Source organism: Mesitornis unicolor, unplaced genomic scaffold, assembly GCF_000695765.1.
Source record: "Mesitornis unicolor isolate BGI_N332 unplaced genomic scaffold, ASM69576v1 scaffold957, whole genome shotgun sequence".
In the NCBI taxonomy this organism is placed as follows: Eukaryota; Metazoa; Chordata; class Aves; order Mesitornithiformes; family Mesitornithidae; genus Mesitornis; species Mesitornis unicolor.
In genome coordinates, this window is record NW_010195469.1 from 14,315 (window position 1) to 15,029 (window position 715).

Consider the following 715-nt stretch of genomic DNA (forward strand, 5'->3'; position numbering starts at 1 on the left):
GGCTGTGGGGGGCAGAGGTTCCTGAAGATTCGGGGGGGCCCAGGCCCCCCTCAGCCCTACCCCGTGCATGGGAGCAGCTGCACGCATGCAGGCACCGCCACGGGCCACGGGTGACGGATGCGCAGTGACGGCTCACACGGGAGCACGTTAGCGCGCATGTGAGCGCACACGGGGACACACGGACACGGACACACACGGACACACACGGTGCATGCACACGCGTGCATCTGCAGGAACACGCCAAGGACCTGACGATGCGTGAAAGCCTGGCTGTGTGTGCACGCACACGGACACACACGCTGCTGTGTGTGTTGTCCCCCTGTGCACCCCAAATGCACGCCCACTCCCCCAGTGCACCGTCAGGCACCCACCCAGTTCACCCACACCTCCCCAGTGCCCACCCGAGATCCTGCTCACCCCCACTGCCACCCAACATCCCACACCAGTTCCCTCCAGTGTCTCCCAGTAAACCCTCCATGTACCAACCCTCAGTGGATTGATAGCCCTCCCCAGCACACCCACAGCCCCCCAGTGCCCACTCAGTTCACCCCCCTGCCACCCCGCACCACACACCAGTTCCCCCAGTATCTTCCCAGTTCATCCACACTCCAGCCAGTGCCCACCTGAGCTCCTGCTCACCCCTCCAGTTCCTCCCAGTACTACCCCAGTTCACCCACACTCCAACCAGTGCCCACTCGAGCTCCTGCTCACCCTC